This window comes from Pseudonaja textilis, chromosome 1 (assembly GCF_049901715.1).
Source record: "Pseudonaja textilis isolate UNSWEBS1 chromosome 1, rPseTex1.2, whole genome shotgun sequence".
NCBI classification, from domain to species: domain Eukaryota; kingdom Metazoa; phylum Chordata; class Lepidosauria; order Squamata; family Elapidae; genus Pseudonaja; species Pseudonaja textilis.
The window spans coordinates 146,461,340-146,488,965 of record NC_141990.1 but is presented as its reverse complement, the minus strand read 5'-3'; the positions used below and the strand labels follow the sequence as shown (position 1 = coordinate 146,488,965).

The 27,626-nt window shown below is 36.8% G+C and overlaps 1 protein-coding gene across 12 annotated transcripts in view; it reads right to left on the bottom strand.

Moving 5' to 3' along the window:
* The window catches only part of PLCB4 (phospholipase C beta 4), a 178,961-nt gene that overhangs the window by 96,594 nt on the left and 54,741 nt on the right, over positions 1-27,626 (bottom strand). The window contains exon 1 of one of the 12 annotated variants that reach the window (XM_087919010.1): positions 12,867-13,009. The exons of the other annotated variants lie outside the window; for them this stretch is intronic. The gene's annotated coding sequence lies outside the window, so the exon portion shown is untranslated. Of the gene's footprint in view, positions 1-12,866; positions 13,010-27,626 lie in introns of those variants that run through there. 12 annotated transcript variants of the gene reach the window in all.

Sequence of the window (27,626 nt, the reverse complement as noted above, 5' to 3'; positions counted from 1 at the left end):
ACCATAGAAACCAATTCCAATCTTTTTAAAAAAGCTAGAAAAATAATATGTGATGTGGCACAAATTAAATCTAAAATAGTGATGTCCAACCTTGGCAACTTTAAGACCTGTGGACTTCAACTCCCAGAAGTCCCCAGCCAGCATGGGAGTTAAAGTCCATAAGCCTTAAAGTTCCCAAGATTGAACACCCCTACCCTAAAACAGTTCTTTGTTTACTGGCCCTTATGTGTGGAGGAGAAGAGGACTTGAATTATGTCTTTTCCAATTTTATGGAATATATAAAAATTACCCTGTCTGGAATGGAAACATCCCAACAACTACTAAAGAGCAGCCATTATTTTTACTGTCCTTCAGGATTGAATTTTTTTCTTTCTGAAAGTTTTAAATACAGATAAGTTTAGGGAATGAGTAAGAAGATTCAAGAGAAAGATTTTTTGAGAGAGGGAAGAAAAGTTAGCTCTTTTGTTCTGTATAATTTAGGAAACAACATTATATATTTAGTCAGTCAGCTTTTTCTATCGTATGTGGGCTGGGACTACAATATCCCAAATTCTCAGAATTGTATCCCAAATCCATCCAACACAATGGCTAGAGCACACTGCTCATGGTTACCTTACATGTTCCCAGTTCTGATTTTTTCCTGCCATTTCCCTTAGTTTATTTCCATTTTTTTTAGAGAAGAGGTTGATCTGAACTGTTTTCTAAGCAAGCAAGAACCTCAAATTATGCTTGATCACAGGAAGATCCTATAAATAGCAAATCCCATTGCCAAACTGAAGCTGTAGTTTCACTTATGGGTTTATTTTCTGGAGTATTAAACATATTAAATGACTAAGAATAATCACCAAAAAAGGCAAAAACAAAGCATTATCTGTATTTGTGGCACAGCTCTGAAGGTCGGCTTATTAAATTGTTGTAAGAAAAAACAAACCAAATTGAAAAATGACTGGAAAGATAATTAGATTTTCTCACTGCCAATATCAACATGACAATCTATGGTTCCCCATTTTATAACCTTAACTTCTACAATTATATTGAATGGCATAAGATACAGTTACTGAGAAAGCAACGGAGACATACAAATTGGAAAAGAATGTTATGTAACAACTTGTTTATAAGCTTTTCCTTCTGGATTCATCACTCTTTGTTCTTTCTTTTATGTCATTATCAAATCATTGATTTCCCATGTTCTTTTCATGTTCTTTCTGTGTTTTATAATACCACAAGAAGATATTAAAAAGGCACGGAAGAACTTATGTAACTTCTACATCCAGGCAACCTGTTGGGTATATGAATACTCCAACTGGTTTGGGTTGAATAAATATGTAAACCTAGGATTAAGTGCTATGTAGCTTTAAGCACAAGAAACTGCAATGTCATTGTGGGTGCGGTTGCAGGCAGCCATAAAGGTAGGAGGGGAAACTAATAGCCCCGGCTTCTGGATGCAACTGTATGAGTCCGGCTTCTGGATGCACCTGGTTACTGTTCCTGGTCTGCTGCCTACTGTGAAGGTCTATCTGCTTACTTTGGAGGCTACTGTGCCAGATACCATTTCACCTGAACACAAGGACTGTTTGCCTAGTGAGCTGAGGATTCAGCATTGTCTTGGTGAGAAAGGTATCATAGAGAGAAGATTACAAGCAGATAAGGACATTGTATTAACTGTTGATGGACTTGATAACTGTATGGATAAACTGGATACTGACATATGGACTGAATGACTATTCTTAATCTCTGTATGAATTAAATACCTATTTAAACCACAAACAGTGTACTTGTCTCAAGTGTGTGTATACTCCTGGGCCCAGCCTCTCTCTCATTTGGCTGCCTGGCTTGACTGCTGCTGTGCACTCAGCTCAGGGGTTTATCCCCAAACACTAACACAACCTCAGAACTTCTTTCTTTAAAGAAGTGTGGACTATCCAGAGGCAAGGATATAGCTGGAAATCCACACTTACATACCAGCAATTGGCCCATCTGCTTCCATATTCTTTCTTCTAGTGCCCAGAAATCCTGTTCAGCCTAATATTCATTCCAGGAGGATACAGGTAGTCCTTAACTTTACAACGGTTTAGTGACCGTTCAAAGTTACCACAGCACTAAAAAATGTGACTTAATAATCATTTTTCATAGTTACAACTTTTGCCACATTCCCAGGATCACGAGATCAAAATTCAGATGCTTGGCAACTGGTTTATATTTAAGATCTGTGTCCCAAGGTCATTGCATCACCTTTTGCGACGTTCTGGCAAACAAAATCAACGGGGAAGCCAGATTCACTTAACAGCCAGGTTACTAACTTATCAACTGCAGTGATTCATTTAACAACTGTGGCAAGAAAAGTCATAAAATGGGTTCAAATTAATTGAACAAATCTCTCATTTAACAACAGAAATTTTGGGCTCCACTGTAGTTGTACTTATAATCTAAAGCATTTCTGGACATTGGCAACTAAATGGCAAAAGAATCGGACTTTTTCTGTAATACTGAAAAATCTAGGGTGCTTCTGCCTGAAGAATTATGGAAACCCATAACAGAGGCTAGAAATCAGTCAGGGTAATATTGGGTTTTGTATTTTGAGTTTTTCTTCCGTGAGTCACCATAAGTGTGTTGGGCAGCCATATAAATTTTCTAAATAACTAAATAGTCTGTTCTAGAAGTATTTGATTTCACCTTTAAATGTTCTTTACTGAGGCACTGATCTTTATGAATAAAGATAAACATAATTTCTAAGTACAAGCAGCTTGGAAACATACCTACTTAAAGAAAAATGTTCTGCTGTGCTTAGTTTGTAGCCTACTAATGATCTCTCCTTGTAAAAGATCATACTTCAGTTTTGTATTGGGGTAATGGGCAACAGCTACACACTTTTTATTTCCTAAGTGTTTCCTCCACCAGTGTTTTATAACATAGTCTATTCCCTCTTGATGAAGAAAAAACATATATATATATATATATATATATATATATATATATATATATATATATATATATATATATATATATATATATATTTTGTTCGGGTTTTCTCCGCGTAAGATTCGAAGTATCTAGGCAACGTTTCGATGAAGTCTCATTCATCATCTTCAGGCTTCTGTCTCCGGCTCTGTGCTTCTCAGAGTAATGTGAGATTGCAGCTGCTTCCTCCTTTTAACTGTGGAGTGGGGGTGGGACTTGATTGGTGGGGTTCTTGGCTGTGTTCTGATTGGGTGGGGTGTGTTCTCATTGGTAGGGGTTTTGGCTGTGTTCTGATTGGTTGTCTGGACTGGTGAGCGTGTTGCTGATTGGTTCGGAGGACCTGAACTCTGCCAACAGCAAGATCACAACTCACCAGCTCAAACCCCAGCAACTAAGACTAACCTGAGCACAACCAAGCCCCCACCTGAACAGCACGCTCCAACCAATCAGAGAAAGGCTAACCCCCAACCAACAGAACACAGCCAAACCCCTACCAATGAGAACACACCCCACCCAATCAGAACACAGCCAAGCCCCCACCCAATCAAGTCCCACCCCACTGGCAGTTAAAAGGAGGAAGCAGCTGCAATCTCACATTACTCTGAGAAGCACAGAGCCGGAGACAGAAGCCTGAAGATGATGAATGAGACTTCATCGAAACGTTGCCTAGATACTCGAATCTACGCGGGAGAAACCCAACAACCAAAGATCCACATACAAATACCCCGAGAACCTCAGAAATATATATATATATATATATATATATATATATATATATATATATATATATATATATATATATATATTGCAAAATGTAGATAGGGATAGGTATTTGCATCTCTGAGATGAGATGGTTTTGTGATAGCAACATCAGCTATAGCTGGTCCACTGTGGATTTTTTCAATAGATTGGCCAAACTCAGTTAATGCTATTAATGGTAATGATGTTTGGATGAAGTACTTGCCCTTCCAAAACCTAGTAGGTTTTTCAACTAGGTACTAGGTACTTTCAACTACAACTTCCCATGAATTCTAAGAGTTAATCTAACATACTTTAGGAAGGCACCAAGATGATGAAAAACTGTGGATGGAATAGAAAAATCAGTCATAATTGAGAATTTTCATACTCATGGCATATCTATAGCTAGCTATAGAGTGGTACTCATGCAAGCTGAGAAGGAGCATATTCACAGACACTACTGCAATAAATCAATTTGAAAACAGCATATTTTAACATGTTGGAATTATCACAATTATTTGTACAACTTAGAAACAGTAATATGTCCTTTTTTCCTTTCAAACTCCACAAGATAAAAACAAATGCATGTAAATATGTAAATTATGAAATCAATCTAATATTCAATTAGTATCCTAATTACATTGTCTTGTTCTTTTCCTATCTTCAATCAACAGAGAAAATAACAAAATATTTGTTAACAAATAACAAAAGAAATGAGGCTAACTGGTAAGAACTGTTTTCCTCTCATAAATAGCCAAGAAACATTTACCTGTTTTTTTCCCCATCTGTGAACCCAAAGGAAATTGCCTGGAACCAATTAGTCCCAGAGTTGCAAGGCTCTTTTCTATTTTCTGCACTCATGCAGAAGATGGATATTTTCCTCTCCTAGATAATCTGGAAACAGAGGGTTGAACTTGGTGACACAAAAAGCTCCTTCCAACTCTGCCAAGTCCTCTTTCCATACCACCTGATATTGGCTGGGATCCTTAATATGTCTGGGAAGGAAGGCTTGGATTGCTTTCCACACAATCAGTACAAGATATGGTGTGGTTAGAAGACAGCAATGAAATAGGAAATAGGTTAATTGTTTAGGGCCGTGATGGCACACGTGCCGGAAGTGGCATGCAGAGCAATCTTCGCTGGCACACAAGCCGCTATCTGGAGCAGGTCCACTGCGCATGAGTGCCCACCGCCATCTGCCAGCTGATCATTGGGTAGTTGCCATGCATGTGCAGGGGGTGCGCAGGAGACTCACGCACATGTGCAGAAAGGCGTGGGGTGCGCAAGGGGAGTCACGCGCACATGTGCAGAGATGCAGCGTGTGTGCGTGGGGGTCATGTGTGCATGCACAGGGGGCATGGGGCCCCCACATGCATTGCCTTATGGGTGTTGGTACATGTGCGTGCATGTACGCACACGCACACGCGAGGACGGAAAGGTGAGCCATCACTGGTTTAGGGAGATCACTTCTGAACAAAGCTACATCCTCCATTCTTTTCTACTGGGCAGTAGATGAGATGTACAAATACTGCGAGGCCTAAGCAGATGTAGCTTTTTCCTTTAGGTTGGGATCAGTAAACTTTTGAAATGGCAGACAACCTTTTGCAATTTCTCCCAGCATAAGAAATGCCAGTAATAATTTGTATTTTTTTAAAATGAAAAGTATTGAATTACAATGGCAAAATCTAACCAAATCTTACGTGAGAACACATAAAACTTTAAGAACTGAAAATTTAATTCATTTTAAATTTTTAGAAAAGTTATTTTGCAAATCAAAGGGCACCATCTAGTGGAACTGTGGACACCCAGGCATTCTATTAAGAACCCCTCCATGATAACTTTTTCTTCTGATCTTCCATCTAACTTAATATATACAGCCTGCTTTTAAAATACAATGGGTTCATATATGGCACCTGAATTAAGGACACAACCAATTCTTTTTAATGAAAGGGAGTAATTCCTTTCTATATATTTTTTAAAAAATTGCCTTCCCCTCCCACATATACCTTATAACTGAGAAAACTGTATTGGTGAAACATAAATACAACAATTACTTGGTATATCTAGTAAGCAATCTTATCAACTGCTTAGATTTAGCCAATTAAGTTCATACTGTTATTTGCTTTATAATAAGCATACTGACTAATCCACAATTTCTGTAACACTGCTCATTATAGCAAAAGCCTACTGCTATTGAGTCTTCAAGTGATCAACAGAATCTCTGAAGACCAAAGAACAAGTTTATAATCCATTAAGCAACAGTACTAATTGCTACATTCATATTATCTACAAGTATGCTGAATTGTTTTATTAAAAATACCTCGAGTATTATATAAAACTTCATAAGACCAAGTATCACCAATATCTTTTGTAGAATTAATGCCATTAGTGCTAGATTCTTCACAACAACCTGTTCCAAATTAATCAATGCCTCAAAATGATGCTATCATGTTATTTGCCTCATTATGCTAAATTTCAATTAAAATCACTAAATAAAATCACTAAAATCACTAAATAAATAACTAAACTTGCCGGATCTCCTACCACTCAGATCTTACAGCTCCATCCAATGGACAAAGGGTAAAGCCAGGCTAATCAGAAAAGGAAATAGCAGGATAGAATATCAAGCAACCCAAAAAGCATTAAACAACCCCATATCAATAGATGACTCTCAGGGAATCTGGTTTCAGCCAACAAACAGTTCTCAAGCGCTTTAGAAATAATACATCATTGGAAAGCAGGGTGAAGAACAGAAGAAAGGTGTCCACTGACACTCCTTGTGAAGGAAGACAGTAACTTGATTAAAGATAAGAATAAGCTGCAACCTTATTTAAGAGGCAACCCTGATCCATGTTACTTTGTTGGAAAGGGGCGTTGGTCCTACCTGAACGCTTCTTCTCAGGGAGCCAAAGGGAGAATCCAGGATGGGTAGTCTCCTAGCTCTGCAGACTTGAGTTGAAAAACTGAGGACACACCCCCTGGTAATGGTCTCCAGTTCTGAATGACGTCAAAGTGAATCCAGCTGCTCCTTGTCCTCTAACAGATAGCCTATTTGATACTGTGAGAAAAAAACATTTCCTCCCTAGTCCAACCAGACAGAATGTTGTGATCTGTTCCCACCTCTGCCAGAACAGTCCCAGATGGCCCCCTGTGGGAGAAAAGGCTTGGGTGTCACTTGTTGCATCTGTTGGAATCCCGAAAGGACCTTCTGTCATCTTGCCTCTGATGCCCTCTGGAGGCAAAGGCCAATCTATCGGCCTGAAATGAGGATCTTTGGAAGAAGGGCCTACTTTGACGGGGAAAGCTTGCGCCAGCTTCCCCCTGTTTAAAGGAGGGCTTTCTGTAGTAGGGTGTGTGCTTTGGTCAAAGCAGCTGTCCACCACTTCAGGAGGCTAGTGCGACCCAGAAGTGGTGAGCTCAGCACAGCTTCGCAATTTAAGGCAAGAGTCAAAGCAAAAAGGGGGAAAAAAATGGCTGACTCTTTAAAATTGCTACAAGCCCTGACAGATCAGAGGCTTGCAAGCCAGTGCTGGCTGCACCGCAATCAATTTGGCAGTCTCAAGCATCTGACAGCTGCCACAGTGCTCTGGTGACTGGACAGGGGGTCAGGATTCAATCTAGATGGCCGGTAACCCCCCCAAGGGACAATCATGGAGATGAACTGCAGAATTGTCCTGAAACATCTGAAATGGCTGCCAACACTGAAAAGGGGCAGAAGCGCCTCGTGGTTTTCACGGCTAGCACAGATCAATAAGAACGGACCGGGAGAAAGTGGGTTGAATAAGACACTGACTCCCCCCCCAGTCCGGGCCACACCGGCTCTCAGAGGCACCTCCAAACAAATTTACAATCATAATTCCAAAAACCAGTCCACCAGCAAAAAAATTTATTTTTTAAAAAAGGCAGTAAAAAGAAAATGAAAAACAAAAGTGCTAACCAGCAAGCCGGCTAGCTGTCAAACCTGCTCTAAGCCTCTCTAAGACAAAAAGCTTAATCCAGGGGGTGAAAATTCTTCTACAATCCGAACTATTCAAAGCCCTTAAAGGGTGGTCTGAACACGCTGAGACCGAGTGAAGAACTGGGGACCGTTACCAGGGGCTGTGTCCTCAGTTTTTCAACTTGGTCTGCAGAGCTAGGAGACTAGAGACTACACATTCTGGATTCTCCCTTCAACTCAGTGGAGAATAACCATGTGATTTCCTCCTTTGGTTTGTCATTCTTGTGAATCTTGTTTGTAAAACTCTGACCTTGGCTGACAACCCAGATTTGACTTTCTGAACTTTGGATTGGATTTTGACTGCTCTTCTGCATGTATTTGTTGGAAGCAAAACCACTCTGGCAAGCTTTCCTACCCAGAGACTGTGTTCTGATTTACATTGCTTTCCTTGTCTGCCTTTATCAATCCAGCCTTGAGTAAACTGCTCTTTTCACCTAACAACTGTGTGTGTGTATATGTTTGAAACCAAAACAAGACACACCACTACTGTAAATATATATATATATATATATATATATATATATATATATATATATATATATATATATATATATATATATATATTTATGACTCCTTTTCCATTCTAAAAAGAAAAATAAATCTTAATCACAGTGATCCATTTTCCTTCTTTCAACACCCATTTTGTTACTAACAATCAACCTGATTGACCCACCTTCACATTTCATATTAATTAAGATTGTATTTATTTCTTCTACTGCTTTCGCTGTTGTTACCCAAGGATTTAGGGACACAGTATTTTTGCCTACGAATACACTGCACCAAATGGTCAGGCAGATTTATGTTTTCTAAACTTTTATGACTACCTCTTTGCCTGATGTTATGTCTGGCCAGTGGTGGAATTCAAATTTTTTTACTATCGGTTCTGTGGGTGTGGCTTGATGGGTGTGGTATGGCTTGGTGGGTGTGGATTGGTGGATGTGGCTTCATGGGCATAGCAGGGGAAGAATACTGCAAAATGCCCATTCCCTCCCTACCCCACTAACCTGATTTCCAGCTCTGTTCTCCTATGCAGGGCAACAAAAGAAGACCCAGCCGATCAGCTGGGACTCAGGAGGCAGAGAATAGATGGGGGCAGGACCAGTCAGAGGTGGCATTTGCCGGTTCTTCGAACTTCTCATAATTTCCGCTACCGGTTCTCCAGAACTGGTCAGAACCTGCTGAATACCCACCTCTGTGTCTAACAGGCAATTTGAAACTCCATCAATCATTCCTGTTGTGTAAAATTGAAGGAAGCCTCCCTGTCATTGTCCGAGAAGGACGAGGATAGAGTCATCTGGACAGATTGTCTAATGTTCCAATTCAATTAATTCATTTTGATGTGAATCCAGCAAAAAGTCATTCTGAGCTGTCTGAAGTCACAATAGACCACTGAGGATTCTGTTCTCATGGATACAGAACAACCTAACTTCCTAATCTGGATGAAAGAAGCCACAGGGGGTTTCACAGGATTAGGATCGATGTGAACTGGTTTTTTTTTCCACTGCAGCATTAAATTGGGCTGGTTTTCATGTATGGTTCATTTTTTGAAGTTATTCAGTATTAGTTTGTTTTTTTCCTCCCCCTTGTATTCTTGCCCTGAGTTCATTCTCTTGGAAATTAATAGGCAGTTCAATAAATGATTCTGGAAAGTTGGAATCTCACTTTAGCTACTGTTTTAATAATAGATTGGTGTATAAACATCAATGATAATAAATTTGTATGAGTGATTTTCGCAACTATTAGCAGTAGAAAAGAATGCAGTTGGTGATCTTTAAAAAAAAAACATAAATACAGAACAATTTTCATTTCCCAGAATGGCCATTTTATGTCCTTTAATAACAGTAACTTCAACAAAATGAATTCAATTTGGTGATCTGCTGGTTTAGCCAAAAGGAACAAGCTTTTACTAGAACTCCAAGCAAGAGCAGATTATACTATTCCTTGAACTGCATACAGCAAGGCAGCAGAGTTCAGGCCATGTTAAAATCACAAAAACTGGCCTTGACATACACACAGAGAGATAGAGGGAGGGAGGGAGAGAGAAAGAGAGAGAGCCCCACATAATCTTGTGTAGTCAAATGCGCCCCCCTTTTAAATATAAGCCACAAGTTTGCAGGGCAGGGGAAGAGAGGAGAACAAGAAAACCTTCCCTACCTAAGCTGGTCACTGGATCTTTAAAGATGTAGGATTTTCAAATCCTACTTAACAAGAATGCTTCTCCTGGGCTCTTCCATCCATATTAGCCCCAACTTATTCCTTCCATACATATTAGCCCTGTCTTATTCCGGCTTCCTGGTGCATCCAAAAATGATCCTAATTTGCTCTAATTTCACATCCCTCAGTATAACATTTGCCGTGTATTACCTGAGGACTAAGGAAATGTGTGACAACATCAAGATATTGCTCCAATTACAAAGCTATCACTATAACTCAAGGGATTACGGCAGCTGTCAGGGTCTGTGGACTTCCATCCAGATGCTGCTGAATTATAATTCCCAGAAGCTTCAACTGGATGGCCCGTGGAAAAACATGCTGTGAGTCATGATTTAGCAACCCACTCAAAGTTACAAGTTCTCTATTCCTAATTAGTGTAGGAGGAGAGCTGTACTGTTTTGTCTATTGTAGCAAAAACAGGAGGACTCTAAAAGTCCTCTGCCAACTAACAAGTGCTATTAAAAGGCATAACCTTTTAATAAAATGTGTTAGTCAGAAAAGGTGCTAAAAGATTCCTTCAGGGTTATGATGACTTAGTTACCCAGACTCCGAGTAAATACAATATTTTGCTTCCTATTAGGAATTATGTCTTGTTCACTCTCTATGCTTCTCTTCCATTATTTTCAAAAATCTTAAGGCTAAATATTACAGAAATTGCCTTCCTAAAACTTGCCAGTGTTTATCCATCAACAGAAATATGTGGACAAAAAGAAATACGTAATTTTTAAAGGTGTAAGTTTAGAGCTTAGAGAACACCTATAAAAAGTATTAAATATCTAATTATGATTACAAATATTATGAACCTTGAAAGGACATCATGAATAAAAGGGAAAGTTATACAATGGGATTAGAACTGTTGTAAAATGTAGTAAAAAGCATTCCTTTGTACTGATCTCCTGATATAACAAACATTACTATAGGAATGATTCTGAGTAAGGCACTTCAAATAATAAACTCTCTTCTTTCACTCCAAATAGGAACAAATATTAGTATTATCTGGGAGACACAAATTAAGAATTAAATGAAAAGAAGAAGAAGAACTTTATTGTCATTGTACAAGTACAAGGAAACTGTGGATGCACCCCAGCAATTTTCTATTCACTAAAATAACTCATGTTGATATAATTGTGTCCTCCGCCACTTATTACACTGGGGAGCGACTTTCTGATTATACAATTGGGTTACATAAATATTCATTTAAAAACAACAAGAGACAAACCAAAAAAAATCAAGATTTGGGAAGGAAAGGGAGCTTTAGGGCTGGAACATCTCTATAAGTGACACATTTGAACCTCTTTGATCCTCAATAGAAAAGCAGTAGAGATACTTCAAGACTTCTCTTCCCACCCCCATGCAAAGGATTTCACAAAGAATAGAATTCTGGTCTCTTTTCAAACTATTAGCAAGTGTCAGTTCATCAGCCAATAATAATCTAGAAGTGAGCCAAGCTGTGATATCCAAGCCCCTTTGCTACAGACCGTAAAGCCTGCTCTGACCATGGGTATTAAAAACTAGTGGTGAACAGTTCTTTCCTATATTTAAGAAGAAAACATTAAAATAGAAGCCTTGGCTTCAGATTATTTTAAGAGAACCTTAGAATTCCAGCTCTAAAATGAAAAACAAAAACCCCAATCCATTTGTAGCTATTTGTATCATTAATGTGCCCATTTTAGCCATCCTGCTCCTCTCATACAATTCTCAGCCATGAAATGGCTCCCTATTTTTCCAATGTTCTAAAGAAGGGGTCCCCAACCCCCAGTCCATGGACTGGCACCAGTCACTGACATGACAGAAACCGGGCCGCACAAACAAGCAAAGCCCCATCCACAGGATGCAGGAAGCATGCGAAACCACGCCCCCTCTGGTCCATGGAAAAACCTCTCTCCAAGGAACTGGTTCCTGGTGCCCAAAAAGTTGGGGGCCAATGTACTAAAGGAAAAGAATTAAAATGGTGAATATTACTGTTTTAAAGGCAGACTTAATTTGAGAGGTTAAGAATAACATAAACACAGATGAAATTTCCTGGGTTTTTAAGCTCTTGTTTTGCAAGAGAATTTCCTACAAAAGGTTATATAACTCTGTGGAGAATCAAAAAGAAAAGGACCCCAACAGGTAAGAAATTCCAAAGGAACTTCTCATGAAACTTCAGAGAAATTTCCAATAAAAATCCATTAAAAGTTCTCAGACAAAAAAGGAAGAACTAAGGAATTCTTTCCAATATCATACTTTCTGAAGACATCTCAAATTTGGAATTTTATTACCTTGGTTTTCTGTGGCACTTCAACAGAACCCCACCTTTGATAAACATCTTATGAGGAAATATTTTGGATAAGGCTGTGTCAATGCACAAATTTTGTACAAATATTTAAAAATATAGTGAAAAACATAGCAACCAAATATTCTTAGGAACAAATTACAAGGAAACAGCCACAATTGTTATGCAATTGCCAATCTGTTGATTTTACACTACCTTCTTAGAGAAATATAAATAAGATGAAAAATGATCTCAAAATGACAAATTCAACCGTCAATGCAAATTTGATTGTTACTCATTTTCAGAATGCAGAAAGTCTCAATTCATTTGATACCATACTGTATTTACTACAAGATACAAGAAACTATCAAACATTTTCTAAATAAGAGTTTTCAATCCATAAGTTTCTACCAATATGCCCTCTCTATTAGTTCTGCATAATCCTGAAGAGTTTTCAATAGCTCACACAAATAAAAAACACAATTAAAGCATCCACAATCAGATCAAAGACAATCTATAACATATGCAGAGAGCCTTAAGAAGAACCAACAGTAGCCCAGAAAAGCTCCATTCTTCCTTCCATAACACTGTTCAAGTAGGAGCTAACCTGATGTCCGTTAGAAGGCCATTACAAAGGATCACCACCAAGAAACAGCACCTCTGAGAACTACCTCCCCTTACCACCCTAAAGTGGGGAACTCTTACCAGCTTTTCCCTATGTAATCAATTGGGCTGAGCTGATTTCAAGAATGCAACAAAGGGGCCACCACACATGTGTAATATGTTCCTACTAGGAAATGCTGTCCAATACACGGGCCATTGCTCTTTGAACCAACTTCAGTTTCCAAGTAGCCTGTAGAGAAAAGTCATGGGCAATGTGTTACAGTAGTCCATCACAGATTAGTGATAACAGTATGAACCATTGTAGCAACATTCTTCTGACCCAACCACAACCGAGCAAAGGATCCCCCTGGCCACAGTCTGCTATTTCAGCAGAAACCACAAGTCCTAGAAGACACTCCATGTTACAGACCTGTTCTTTCAGGGGCAGTGTTTCTCCATCAAGAGACACCATTGGAGCAGGCAGAAAACCTCAATGGACAACCAGTAACTCTGTCTTCCCAAGACTCCGTTTCAACCTGTTCTATCCTATCCAGACCTCCAGAGCCTTCAGGTACTGGGGAAAGATTTCAATGACATCACCAACCTACGGTACTTATGTCTATGTCAATGTGTTTATCTAATTCCTAAATGGTCCTCTAAACAATGATGTTCTCATTTGTTGCCTAAGCATATAACAAAGTCTTTACCTACCATTTAGGCACCTTCAAGTTAGTTGCCTTCGGTTACTTTCAGCTGCTGCTCTGAACTGCTGCTGAAGTGCTGGCTTTGCAAAAAAAATTTTTGAAGGGGTGGTGAAGGTGCTTTACTAGCTGCTGGCTAGCCGTAAGCTCTTACTGTCTCTGCTGGAGTGATGAAGCTGCTGGCTTCTGCTTCCCTTTTTAGTTAGTCTACTATTTGTTTTTGTCACTTGCTAAATAGGCAATGCCAACAGCTGCAAAATCTTCTTGTCTGCTATGTCACATGACACAAAGTTTTTTTTCCCTTCACGTCCACACTCAGATGTGTTATTATTGGAGACTAGGTATGGTTCAGTACTCTTCAAGCTACCTAAAAGTTCCAGGGGCTGGGGGGAACGAAAAGAAGGAAGACTTCATATTGTCCACTGCAAGGCTTTCTTTCTACATGATGTAAAACTAAATTTTGGTTCAACTGTCCAGGAAATGTCTCTCATTCCCTTCAGGAGGATTCCTGAATCTTGAGTTGAACATCTGAAGACATATCATATTTTGATAGCCCTATGCTGTGAATTCATTTCTGAGGGATCATGCCCAAAATCTGCATTTGATTAGTAGTTCAACACAAACTCAAAGGTTTTATTTATACCAAGAATCACACCCATGATTTTATCTGATCTTCAAATTTCAGACAGCAATTTACTAAGAAAGGTTTCCCTCAGGCACCGAAGGAAGACTTAGTTAATATGCACAGAAGAAGTAATCTCATCAAAGTGACTCATCAATTGTATTCCTTAGCACCACTTTAAAAAAAAAAATCAATTTTGTATTTACTGCTCTTCTGGTCCATCTTCCAATGTTATATAACTTATCAACAAATGCAATTCATCCAGTGGTGGGATTCAAATTTTTTTACTACCGGTTCTGTGGGCGTGGCTTGGTGGGCGTGGCAGGGGAAGGATACTGTAAAATCTCCAGTCAGAGGTGATATTTGCTGGTTCTCCGAACTACTCAAAATTTCCGCTACCGGTTCTCCAGAACTGGTCAGAACCTGCTGAATACCACCTCTGCATTTATCCCTCTGAAATTAAAACGGGGGATAAAGAGCCTGCTGAATGTGGTTCCTATCAGACGGAGCAACTAACCCACAGGTTAGTCCTCAACATTTCTTTAAGAGTCAGCAGGAAATATCTGGGATAGGGCTTATATTTCCTCCTACTTGTTCCCTCCAAACTTTCAAAGACCATAGCAACCAAATGTTTCTTAATTATCTGCCTCCGAATGCCATCCTGCATAATGGCAGCAGTGTTAATATTTTGTTACTGTGTGCAGTAACAGTACATTTACTCTGATTATTATAGAGATGTTATCTGAGTGCCAGGAGCTAAACTGTGTGTGCTTTGAGATATTTCTGGAAAACATTTTCATGCTACACCGGTAATAAACTAGGGAGCGCTTAGAGATGGCAAAAAAACTACCCCCAAACCCCAATGCTTTTAGATCATCTGAAACAGGTCAACACAATAGGTCTTTCAGCTCAAGGAAATTTTGTTCCACCCAGGAGGGGAGCAATTGGATGCACAAAACATTTCCTGAGACAGAGATACGACACCCTAAATCGCAGGGCTCAGTTTTTCTTACTGCAATTAGCCACTCCGTACTTTTGACGAAGAGCCATAATATCATTCTGCCAACTATTTAAACTGGGTTGTTCCATTCATCTGTAATTACAAGGAAATCATGAAATGTTTGAAAACTTTGGAACGTCTGTGTCCCACTGATAAAAAGCAACTTTAAAGACAACTATGTTAACATTTATTATGATGCCTAAAAAGGACATGTAAAACAAATTATATAGAAAGCAAGAAACAGTAAACAAATTATCAAATACCTCTTAAACATTAATTAAATTAATCTGACCTGAACATGGGACTTCGTTTCTATCTAACACGGGATTTTGTTTCTATACGTGACAACAGCAGCATGATTTCTTTATGCACAGACATGGAAGAACTTAAAATTCCTACAATGGAAAAATGGATGGTGAAGTTAATGGAATTGGCCGAGATGGCAAAATTGACTACTTTGATTACAGAAAAGACTGTCTAGCTTTGTTTCTGCTTAGAAACTATTTTTGGGCTTTTTTGCATGAAAGTTAGAGAAATTAAAATTTAATGTTGGGATTTGACAAGTAGAACTGTTTATGATTATAGAAATGTGTGTACAGTTGTTAATTTTAGAATAAGACGCTAACGTGTTTTATATTTGTAGCCACACTCAAGAAAATTGGAAGTTACTCTTTTTCTATTTCTTCCTTTTTTCTTTTCTGTACTAATTTTGCTCTTCTTATAACATTTTCTTTTTCTAACCATTTTCTTTTTGTTTCCTTATATTTTATCTTTTGTTGAAACTTAATAAAATTTTATGAAAAACATTTAATTTGAACTTCATATTCAGTCTGAAAGAGCAAGAGCTCCTAAATTTTAGATCAGAAGGATTAAAGCCTCCTGTATCAAACCAGAAGAACCTTGGCAGATATTACCTCAATTGCCATCATCACATTCATCCAATCTGTGAGGGAAACACAGAAATACCTCTGAGGACAGTAGAGAAGTTGTTCTTGATTTCTTAAAGCTTCCAGGGATGATTGGATCTGGAATGTATTTCTATATTTCTCTTCACCATGCCAAATAAGCACGGTAGCAACCATAAAACCACTTCTGAACTTAAATTCATCCATCCTTAACATAACAACTTCTGCATCATATCAGCTTCTCCAATCAGCCCACCTCATTCCAGTTAATTTCTAGAAAGGTAAACAATTGTGGCAGAGAAAGATCCTATTTAATGACATGGCAAGGGCAGCTCAAGTCCCAAAGTCCCATAAATGTCATAACAGAAAGAACTGAGCAAGCCCTGGTGTCCAGTCCAAAGTTTGACCTTAAGATACCTCTAGGAAAACAATTGTTATCAATCCAGAATTTTAAAGAGAAGATCCATATATAATTAGCAAATATTCCTGGCCCAATAATCCACATTCATAACTGACAGTGAAAGAGGTGCTTGAAGTATAAACTGCTCTGATATTTTAATCTCCCACACCACATTCATCCTCTGCAAATATCGGGTGGTTGAAAGATTTGATAATTCAGATTCCACTTTGAATGGATGTTTCTTAGAGATGCAATTTTCTCCTTTAAAGGAAAAGCAACGCTAGTGGTGGAGAATATTTCATGTCTCTCTTAATGGAGTCTCATTCTTTCATTCTGAGAAAAGAAAACAACAGGCGTGCATTCTGTATGCTTATATTCTGCAACATGCTGTTTGTATGTAATATGTTATTGAGTATTACTAAGTAAAGAATGGAAGAGCAAATCAATCTTTATTATGGTCATAGACTAGGCACAGAAAATGAAGCACCCAATCCAATAAAAATCCAAAATACAGCCATATTCAAAACATGTTGTTGTTGTGTCCACAATCTCAAAAAGAATTTGGTAGTTCTGAAAAAGGACAGAAAAGAAAAATCAAGTCATCATGGGGGAAAGCTTTTGATTCATGTCAGAAAGGATGGTCATTGCCACCTTTGGTTTTAGAATAAATTGGATGGGTGCTGGTATTCAGAAATGTTGCGCCAAGAATACAGTAACATCATGTCTCCTGAAAAAGCTGTTTCACATTTTCTTTTCAGGGAAACTCAATTGCTTGGAAAAGAGCCATAATACATGGCAATAACTTCAAAAAGCATCAATGAAAAAAAAAAAAAACCCCACACAATGTGCAATCTGGAAAGTAGGCTTGAAATAAAACCTTATTTTTCAGTCTTTTACAGTAGGTAAGGCCATGGGAACTGATCCGCCTTGTGTATTTATTTGGCTCAAATCTCACCTTTTGCAGAAGAGCTTAAAGCAATTTAAACAGTGCTGCCTCCTCTTGTTTTTTGCCCACAGCAATCACCCAGTAAGAAAGGTTGTTTCAAGAGAGAGTCACTGATCCCAAATCACCCAGTGACGTTCTGTGGCTGAGAGTTTGCCTTGTTCCCCTGTCCCTGGCCCAGCATCTTTATAACTCCATCACATTACACTGCCAGGAAGGAAAACGATAGACAAAAATCCCTATCCAATGCTGAATACTCTATAAGGAAATGAATGAGTTTCTGAGCACATAATAATTTCTTTCTTTCTTTCTTTCTTTCTTTCTTTCTTTCTTTCTTTCTTTCTTTCTTTCTTTGTCTGTGTCTTTGTCTTTCTGTCCTTGTTTATTGTATTGTATTGTTTTGTATTGCATTGCATTGATTGTACCGCATTGTCTTGTATTGTACTGCATCGTACTGTAAAGTCCTGATGAATTTAAAGTAGTCCAAAATCTAAAGTAACAGCAGATAACAAAATAAGGAGAAGCAACTGGTATTTTTCTCTATATTCCTCGTATAGTTCTCTTGGGCTTCCTATGTTATATCCTATAGGCCAGCAAAGTTGGCATCTTCTTCCTATAAACTGGGTTTGCAGTCAGGTAACGTTTCCACCATATAATAAAGTAAGTCATCTTTCCTTACAAAAGTCCCCACTGAAAAACTATTTCTCACACACTTTCAAAGGCCAATCAAAATTCAAAATACCCTCTTATATTATCCAGCATTTATGCTTTCTGTTCCTAATGCAAACTTACAACAACTTCAAAGATGTCCTTTGAAATTATGGAACTGAAGTCCAACACATTTGGAGGGAACTTGGGTCGACAAAGATGAGCTTTAGCAGCAGAGATGTTGCTGAATTACAATTCTCTGCTCCCTTGCTGTTTAAAAGACAATCATAGATTTTTGCTACTTTTTTAACCAGCAATTTAAGATTCCGTGTATATGTTAAATATCACTGATGCACATATTTCTTTACAAATACCCAAGGAAACCCTGGAAAATCTCTTAAGAGCAAATAAACCACTTGATATTGGCACAGATAAAGCAAATGCACCCAAATGCACCCAAATACACGTGTGACTTAAAGTATTACTCTCTAAAAATTTAGAATCTATACATGATAACTCAAAAATGAACTGCACGAGGTTCAGGGAGGCTTATTCCCAGATAAATGGTCTAGGTTTGCATCCCAAACCTATAATTTCTATTTTGAAATAGAAATAGAATTATCTGTGCCAATATCTACTTGATACTGGCACAGATAAAGCAAATGCACCCAAGAGTATCCTCTAACATATGTGACTGAAAATATTAATCTCTAAAAACTTAGAATCCATACTTAACTCAAAAATGAACTGCACGAGGTTCAGGGAGGCTTATTCCCAGATAAATGGTCTAGGATTGCAGCCCAAACCTATAATTTCTGTATTCATGAAGTAATGAGCATCACCAAAAGATACTAAAATGAAGTTTTTGATATGTTCCAGTGAATAAACATTTAGCAGCAGCAGCAGCAGTTCTTCAGCAAAAATTTTAACAAGAAGATACAAAAGTACACAATGCACTGAATGCCTGCATTACATACTGGAAAAAAGCAAGCACCATCATAACTGAATTTAGCACTGTGGTTACTATATATCTCTGTACACCTTTGCCAGGTAATTCACTGCAATCTGGGTCAAGGAAATGGGGAAAAAAAATTGTAGCCACTTTTTTTCGCCTGCTCGTTCAAGGTTATAAAAATAAACATTTCATAGGAAAAATACAGAGGGGATGCTGGCAAGGCAAAGGGTTTCCAAGAGACAGCTCTATCTTCTGTGGTTCTTACAAGTTTCAGTTTAGCAGCCATTTTAGATGTTTTCAATGATTTGCTCTTAATTTAACTTTCAGGAAATGAATCCAAATTGTAACACAAGAGAAACACAAGCAATGTGTGTGTGTTTGGAGAGGGGGGTGTTCAGCCATTTAAAAAAATAATTTATTTTTGGAGGAGGGTGGAGCTGGCATTGCAACGATACGGCATGCGATCTTGGAGGTCTGAGATCGCTGCCGATATCTTTGCTCCTGGACGGTCCAATTGGATCTAAACTGTCCCAAAGAGATGGTGAAAGTAAAGAGCACAACCTGTCGATCCCAGGGATACCGCGAAGTCCCTGGTAGATCCAGCAGAAGCTCTTTTTGCCAGCGGCAAAGAGGCAGCCGTTAAAGCTGCTGAAGTTGGGATAGCTCCAAAACGAAAGAGAATGGAAAGAGTGAGTGTGCCGGTTTGGTGAGAATTTTTTCTTTATTCTAAGATTTGAAAGGACACCCTAAGGAAAAGAAAGAATCTGTAAAAGTTGTGACAGAAGTGACTAAGCGGCGATTTTAAAGAGGAATGTCAAAGTAATATTTTTATTTCATTTTTCTCATTGCTGGATTTTCTACACACGATCTTATATTTTAAAACTGGACTGGTTTTTTCTCTTCTTTTTTCTCTTCTTTTTCTCCTTTTTGATTTTATAATATTTTAGGCTAGAGACTCCCTTTTAGTTATATTTTTTAAATATCTTTTTCTTTTCTTAATTAATTCTTATTATATTTTGCTTGGAAAAGGAGGGGGAAAGTGAAAGCAAAAGAAACTTTGTAACACTGCCAACTAGAGGCTTGGAAATATTCTATTTCTCTTTTGACCAGACAAAGCTGAGAAAGATCTGAGTCTTCTTTTCAAGGACATTGCTATTTGATAAGATAGAGGGAAGAGCATGGGAGAGTATTATTGCAGGTGCTCTTCTGGGTTTCTATCAACAGCTGGAGTCTGGTGTTGAAGCTTATAGGAAAAGAAAAGGTGGTAAGTCTCTGGAGAAGAGAGTTATAACAAGAGCCTTGGATAATTAAACAAAGTGCAGTGTGTGTACCCCTCCTCATCAGTTTACTTTTTGTAATAGCTATTTGGATTTCTGGCCCTTTGGAACTTGTCTTTGTTTTGTTTTTTCTTGTCTTTGGAAGTTAAATTTCTACACTTGCTCTTTATTTTAAAAGAAAAGCTTTAGTATTAATGATTTTCTTCCTTTTCTTTTTAAGGGAGTAGTCTTTTTTTTCTTTTTTTCCCTCCCTGGTATTTTTGTCTTTCCATCTACCTTCCATATTGGCTTTTTTTCTTTTTTTTGTTTATTTTTCTGGCCTTCTTTTTTTCTCTTATGCATCCTTTTACATTTGAGACCTCTTAATTGGATTAAGGTGTTGAAGAATCTGAAGAATTTTCCCTTTCTCTTTTTTAGCTTTTTATTTTTCACTTTTCTGCCTTTTTTAGGATTTTACAACTTTTTCTTTTTTGTGTGTGTTTATGGTCTTTTCCTTCATTTTTGAATTTTTACTGTTATCTAACCAATGAATTGGATTAAGGTATACAAGAACCTGAAGAATTTTTTTTCTTTTTTTATTATTATTACTATTTGGCTTCTTTTTTCCTACTATTTTTATTTGGAATTGCAATTGGTTATTTCGCAATTGGATTAAGGTCTAGAAGAACCCGAAGATTTTGAATTGCTTGAAATGAGTAGGAAATTAACAGCCCCTGGTTCCTCAACTTCTGCTTCTGCCTCTCCACCATCTGGAGGACAATGTTCAACACAGACAATGTTACGGCAAGAAAAAGAACAAGAAAAAGTGACCCTGCGGATGATTATGCAAGGAATTCAAAATATACAAACAAGAACAGACAATATTGAAAAGAGAACATTGAACAAAGAACAGGGAAAACTGATGAAAAGGTGGAGAACATCCAACAAATGATGATGAAGTACGATGAGATTCCAAAAAATTGAAGAAGATAAACAAAGAGACAAGAAGATTGGAGATATTGATAACAGATTAACTGTGGTTGAACAAGATAAAAGTGATATGCTGAGATGGGAGATGGACAGATCAGAATTTTATCTTAGATTCCAAAACATAGAGGAAGAAAAGGGACAAAACCTAGCTGAAATAATGATAGAAATATTGGCTGAAGCTTTGGAAATAACTGAAGAGAAGATGATGGATGGAATAGATGAGGTCTATCGAGTCTTCACAAGATATGCGATGAGACATAGCTTACCAAGAGAAGTTCACATCAGATTTACAAAGAAAGCCATTAAAACGCAAATACTGCAAGTGGGAAGAGAGAAAACATTGAAATACAAAGACAAGGAGATTGTGGTCTTGAAACAAGTACCCAGAAGAGTGAGAGAGATGAGAAAAGAATACCAATTCCTGACCAAAATGCTACTTAAAAAAGAGGTGAATTATAGATGGCTGATTCCAGAAGGTTTAATGTTCACATGGCAAGAACAGAGATATAGAATTGACTCAGTTGAGAAAGCTGAATCATTTTACACAGAATTTTTTAGAGGGAAAGAGGAAGAGGCAGAAAAAGAAATTTCACTAATTGAATTCCAAGAGGACTGCGAAATGACGACTGAAAAAGAAGAAGGTGCAGTAGGTGGAAAGGTGGAAGCCAAAGAACAATGTGAACCAAGATGTATGAGAGCTGTTAAACCTAACTACAAAATATAACCATGGAAGAGAAAAAATTGATTACAATTAATATAAATGGACTTAACTCAGCTGTTAAAAGGAGAAATTAAAATTTGATATAATCTGCCCACAAGAAGTACATATTAAAAAACAATATGAACAATTGTTGATACAGCCAAAATTAGGGAAAATATTTACTTCCTTGACGCAATGCAAGAAAAGAGGAGTGGTTTTATACATTAAAGATATTATCCCAGTGAAATTGATTTATACTGAAGACGACGGAAGAATACTAATGGTGGCAATAATGGACAATACAAAAACACTCCTGATTGCAATCTATGCCCGAATGACAATCAAGAAGAATTTTATAAAAAATTACATATGAAAATAATTGAACCGGACTATGCTAATATAGTTATGATAGGAGATTTTAATGGAATTGTAGACAATAAACTGGACTATACAGCACAGAAAACAATAAAGCAAAACAGAAAGACCCTCCCAAAATCTTCTTTTAAAATGGTAGATGAAATAAACTTAAAACATACATGGAGAGAAAGAAATGCTAAAACCAAACAATACACCTTCTACTCAAATAGACATTAAGCATGGATGTCAACAGAATTAATAACTAATATCCAAGAAATAAATATTGAGACAAGTACTTGGGCAGATCACAATCCAATGACAATTAAATGGAAAGGACAAAGAAGAAGATCTAGATGGACGTTAAATAATACTATTTTAAAGGAAAAAGACTTCACACAGTGGATGGAGAAAGAACTGGCTTTTTTTCTTTAGAGAAAACAAAAAAGAAGATACATCAATCCAGAACGTATGGGATACAATGAAGGCATATGCCAGAGGCTTGATAATAGACTATACAAGGAAAAGAAATACCATGAAAAGATTTGCCTCTAAGGCATTAGAGGATGAGTTTAAAGGACTTGAAAAAGAGTTACAGAAAATGCCACAGAAAAAGGACATTAAGTTAAAAATGGATATAACCAAACATAAAATGGGTCTAATAGAAAAAGAAGAACTAGCACAGAAAATTAGAGGTGCTAAACAGAACTACTTTGAAGATGCAAATAAACCAGGTAGATGGTTAGCATATAAATTGAGAAAGGAGAAAGAATCAAGGAAAATATTGCAATTAATAGACGACCAAGGCCAAGTTTGCTATGGTAGTAAAGAGAAGAAGGAAATCATACGAGACTATTATGGGAAACTATACACACAAGAGAATATTGATGAGGAAACAGTTAAACAGTATTTACAGAATGCTAATCTCCCCCAGATACCTAAAGAGATTGAAACAATGTTAGAAAGAAATATAACAATGATGGAGTTAACTGAAGCACTCAAGAAGAAAAATAATGGAAAGGTACCAGGCCCAGATGGACTTCCGGCAGAATTTTACAAAACATTACAAGAATCATTGAACCTACCATTGCTAGAAGTTATGAATGAAGTTATGTTAAAGAAGAGAATACCTAAATCATGGTCAGAAGTTTATATTACACTTATTCCAAAAGAGGAGGCCGATCCATTACAAATCAAGAACTATAGACCTATTTCCTTATTAAATGCAGATTATAAAATTTTTGCTTCAATATTGGCAGAAAGACTTAAAAAATACTTAAACAATTTTATCCATCCTGATCAAAATGGATTTCTGCCAAAGAGACAAATTAAAGACAATATGAGAGTAATCTTGGACACTTTGGAATACTATGAGGCACATCCTGAAAAACAAATGGTTTTGATATTTTTAGATACACAGATAATGTGAATTGGCGATTCATGTTATTACTGCTGGAACAGATGGGCTTTGCTAAAAAATTTATTCAAGCAATAGAAGCTCTATATCATAAGCAAATGGCAAAGGTAATGATAGAGGGAGAACTGACAGACTCTATTGATATAAGAAAAGGAACAAGACAAGGGTGCCCACTATCACCTCTGTTGTTTGTGTTAACCTTGTAAGTGCTAAATAGAAATATTGGAGATGAAAAGAATATAAAAGGGATGAAAATTAAAAAGGAAGAATTTAAATTGCAAGCATTTGCAGATGATCTGGTTTTCATTTTAGAAGACCCCCTAGAAATAGCATCAAAATTGATAGAAAAGATAGAGACATATGGAAAGGTGGCTGGCTTGAAAATAAAGATAAGACAAAGATCTTGACAAAGAATATGTTATCAAGACAAAAGGAAGAACTGGCAGATCTATTGAAAATCCAGGTCATGAATAAGATCCAGTCCTCGGGGATATATTTGACAGCAAGATGCAGTACACTAAAAGAGAATACTTATATCAAACTTAAGCAGCAGATAGCGCTAGATTTGGCGAAATGGGAAAATTTACAACTGTCATTAATAGGGAGAATATCAACAATCAAGATGAATATATTACCCAGAATTTTATATTTGTTCCAAACAATTCCAATTAGGCTTGGAAAAGATTACTTTGAAGAATTAAATAAAATTGTGTTGAAATATATATGGCAAGGTAAGAAAGTGAGAATAAAGTTAAAACTTTTGCAAGATGCTAGAATAAGAGGAGGATTTGGTTTGCCTAATTGGGAGTTGTATTACCAAGCTACAAATATGATGTGGGTTAAGGAATGGATAACATTAAGAAATACTAAAGCAAATCGTTAAAAGAAAACAATTATGATAAACTTCTCCAACAAACTAAGAAAGACTTAGATTTTTGGAGCAATTTACAACTTTCCTTATTGGGCAGGATTGCTTTGATTAAGATGAATATTCTGCCAAAATTTCTATATTTATTCCAGACAATACCAATTAAACTAAATAAAAAAATTTTTACGGAACTAAACAAGATAACATTGAATTTCATTTGGCAGGGGAAAAAAGCTAGGATTAACGTAAAAGCCCTACAAGATTTGAAAAGCAGAGGAGGGTTAGCCTTGCCAAACTGGGAAATATATCATATGGCAGCCACCCTCCTATGGATAAAGGATTGGGTGAACCTAACCAACAAAAGAACACTAGTATTAGAAGGCCACGATATGCAGAAAGGATGGCATGCCTTTCTGTGGGAATCTGGGAAACCCAGGCAATCATATTTCCATAGGCATCTTATCAGGGACTCTTTATTAACTAATTGGAAAAAGTACGTAAAAAGATTTATTTAAAAATACCGATTTGGATATCCCCAATGGAAGCGATATAGTACACCCTAATAATTTGGATATAACCAAAATGATTAAGTACGAAAATTTATTAGACCCACAAGGAAAATTGAAAACACGACAAGAACTGCAAGAGCGAGGATCTATAATTGATCAGTGGGTGTACCTACAAATTCATAGTAAATACAAACAAGACATTAAGGAATTCGGAATCTACAATAAATTACAGACCCTAGACAAAATTCTACTAGGACCAAGTAAAAAAAATATATCTAAATTTTACAAATATTTATTAGAAACAGAACTAGAACAAGAAATTGTCAAGGGAAATATGATTGCGTGGAGCAGAAATGTGGGTCGGAGCATTACCCTAGCAGAATGGGAAAAGATCTGGAACAGGAACATTAAGATCACAAAATCAGCAGCTTATAAAGAAAACTTATATAAAATGTTTTATAGATGGCACCTGCCCACTTGAGATTGGCGAAGATGCACCCCAACACGAGCCCCAAGTGTTGGAAATGTCAACACATAGAAGGTACCTTCTTTCACATGTGGTGGCTCATGCAAGGAAACCCAGAAGTATTGGCAAAAATTAGGCACTGGCTAGAGGAAATAACCATGGAACAAATTGAGTACAAACCAGAGTCCTTCCTTCTGACAGCAAGAAAGAAATACTAGATTGTTGACATTAGAAGGACATGATCTGTTGTTGGGGTGGCATGCTTTTTTATGGCATAAAGGAACTAAAACACAGGGGTACTTTAGAAGAGATTATAAACAGGAGTCTCTGTGGTTAAACTGGGAGAAGATTAAAAGACAATGTTATTTGAAAATTCCAGTCTGGTTATCGACTATTGAAGCATTTTCGTATCCTATAATATACAAAAAGGAAGAAACAGTTAGATATGGTGAAATATTGAATGAAAAGTGTGAACTTAAATCTTTGAAAAAATTAGAGGAACAAGGTATAAAGATGAATTGGTTTTCATATGCGCAAATACATTCAAGGTATGATAAAGATTCTAAAACAGAAGGTTTCTGTGATAAACTGACTGACAGATAAGATTTTGACAGGTACTGATGAAAAGGTGATTAAAAAATTGTATGAATATTTATTAGAAATTAAACTAGAAGAAGAACAAGTTAAAGAAACTATGATTGCTTGGGGGAAGAATTTTGGATATGGGATTGATCTAGAGAAATGGCAAAAATTGTGGTCTCAAAATTATAAAATGACAATGTCAACAGCATATAAAGAAAATTTGTATAAGATGTTTTACAGGTAGCATTTTCCCCCCGACAAGAATAGCAAGAATGTTGAAGAATAACTCCGAAAAATGTTGGAAATGTCATCAGACACCTGGCTCATATTACCATATGTGATGGACATGTGCAGATGCTAAAAAATATTGGACTAAAATCCACACGTGGTTGGAAAAAATGACAAAAAAGCATATAGATTTGAAACAAGAAATATATAGTAAAGACTTGAAATAAAGACTTGAAATACCTGGCTGTAAATGTATTAACAGCGGCTAGGATTGTATTTGCTAAAAACTGGAAAAATGAGAAAATACCATCACAGGAGGAAATCATTTAAGAAAATATTGGAATGTGCTGAAATGAGTAAATCGACATTTGAAATTAGAGAATAAGATGATAAACAATTTTATAAAATTTGGGATCTATTCTATCAATGGTTAGACAATAAAATATAGTAATGAAATATGTAGATTCTTAGAAAATAATAAATATATAAAGATGTATTTTTTTCTTATTATATCTACAAAATGATTTTAGGATAGATTTGGGATGATACAATGAACCGTCATAAAATAAATTAAGTAAAACATGATTATTTCGTAAAACATGAATGAATAAAAGTATAGTCAAATGATTGATTAATAATGATATTAATGTATTTAATATTTGATTGAAAGTATGACAGTATATACAATGTAATTGTAATTGAAGAGTATGAAATGGAAGCACAAAACAATTTGTAAACCAACCGGCACAGTGCATGTATATATATGGAAGAGGGCTTGATGTTTTTATGTTTTGTTTGTTCATGTTTGTTTTAAAAACCAATAAAAATTTTAAAAAAATTGATTTTTGTTTTTAGTTATCACACTATCACACTAAAATATTGGCTGTGGCTGAGGTGGAGAGACTTGCTCTCAGTTTCAAAAGAACCAAATGTAATCAGTTAGAATTTAATATGTCTCACATTTTCGTGTTTGAAAAAACATTTGCATCATCAAACTCCAGTCTCATCAAATATAGGGCAAGGAGCAAGCAAACAATAATCCAAATGAAATCTATTTGCTCTATGCAAAATTTTCTCTCTTTTTTTTTTCTTTAGTTAGGTGTCACCAGTGTCTTTTTCAAAGATACCAAAAAAAAAAACAAAAAGGCCTGGGAATGCAACAGGCAAACACAAGGGAATGAGTGAGGGAAAATTAAATAAAAAAGGAAATAGCGAGCGACCATAACACAGCAATATTAAAATTATTTCTCAAGGGAAGAGAATTTAAGAAGGGAGGGGTTTTTTCCTCTTTAATAGAGTTGAACAATCTTTTAAAAAG